Source organism: Triticum aestivum, unplaced genomic scaffold, assembly GCF_018294505.1.
Source record: "Triticum aestivum cultivar Chinese Spring unplaced genomic scaffold, IWGSC CS RefSeq v2.1 scaffold56263, whole genome shotgun sequence".
In the NCBI taxonomy this organism is placed as follows: domain Eukaryota; kingdom Viridiplantae; phylum Streptophyta; class Magnoliopsida; order Poales; family Poaceae; genus Triticum; species Triticum aestivum.
This window is the reverse complement of record NW_025299543.1, coordinates 1-929: the sequence shown is the minus strand read 5'-3', so window position 1 is coordinate 929 and position 929 is coordinate 1. Positions and strand designations below refer to the sequence as shown.

Sequence of the window (929 nt, the reverse complement as noted above, 5' to 3'; positions counted from 1 at the left end):
CCTTATCCTTGCCCCTCCCAGCTCCACTACAAAGACGATTGCACATTGCTTTGGCCGCTCCCTCTCAACTACGGAGACGAGTTTAACGCGGTTTCCACCCCTCCCTCTCAACCGCACCAGTGCACGCTTGCCGCGCCACAACGCCGACGCTGGACCCGTGAATCGTGAGCACCCAGCTATGACTTACCGCACTCGTGCAAAATAATAAAACACGGTAAATATATTACTTACACGTGCGTTTTGTTTTGCAAGCGGCGCGAAAAAAATTAAAAAGGGAATGCAACACGAGGACTTCCCAGGAGGTCACCCATCCTAGTACTACTCTCGCCCAAGCACGCTTAACTTCGGAGTTTTGATGGGATCCGGTGCTTTAGTGCTGGTATGATCGCATCCGACATGTTACCTCGGTCTTCGTCCCTTATCCTTGCCCCTCCCAGCTCCACTACAAAGATGACTGCACATTGCTTTGGCCGCTCCCTCTCAACTACGGAGACGAGTTTAACGCGGTTTCCACCCCTCCCTCTCAACCGCACCAGTGCACGCTTGCCGCGCGACAACGCCGACGCTGGACCCGTGAATCGTGAGCACCCAGCTATGACTTACCGCACTCGTGCAAAATAATAAAACACGGTAAATATATTACTTAGACGTGCGTTTTGTTTTGCAAGCGGCGCGAAAAAAATTAAAAAGGGAATGCAACACGAGGACTTCCCAGGAGGTCACCCATCCTAGTACTACTCTCGCCCAAGCACGCTTAACTTCGGAGTTCTGATGGGATCCGGTGCTTTAGTGCTGGTATGATCGCATCCGACATGTTACCCCGGTCTTCGTCCCTTATCCTTGCCCCTCCCAGCTCCACTACAAAGACGATTGCACATTGCTTTGGCCGCTCCCTCTCAACTACGGAGACGAGTTTAACGCGGTTTCCA

At 52.3% G+C, this 929-nt stretch overlaps 2 non-coding genes across 2 annotated transcripts; both read right to left on the bottom strand.

Moving 5' to 3' along the window:
• Nucleotides 1-274: 274 nt before the first annotated feature.
• On the bottom strand, nt 275-393 carry LOC123179211 (5S ribosomal RNA). Its single transcript, XR_006490192.1, has one exon. It is a non-coding gene; the product is annotated as a 5S ribosomal RNA (ribosomal RNA).
• Nucleotides 394-690: 297 nt separating this feature from the next.
• LOC123179210 (5S ribosomal RNA) lies at nt 691-809 on the bottom strand. Its single transcript, XR_006490191.1, has one exon. It is a non-coding gene; the product is annotated as a 5S ribosomal RNA (ribosomal RNA).
• Between the last annotated feature and the right edge of the window lie 120 nt (nt 810-929).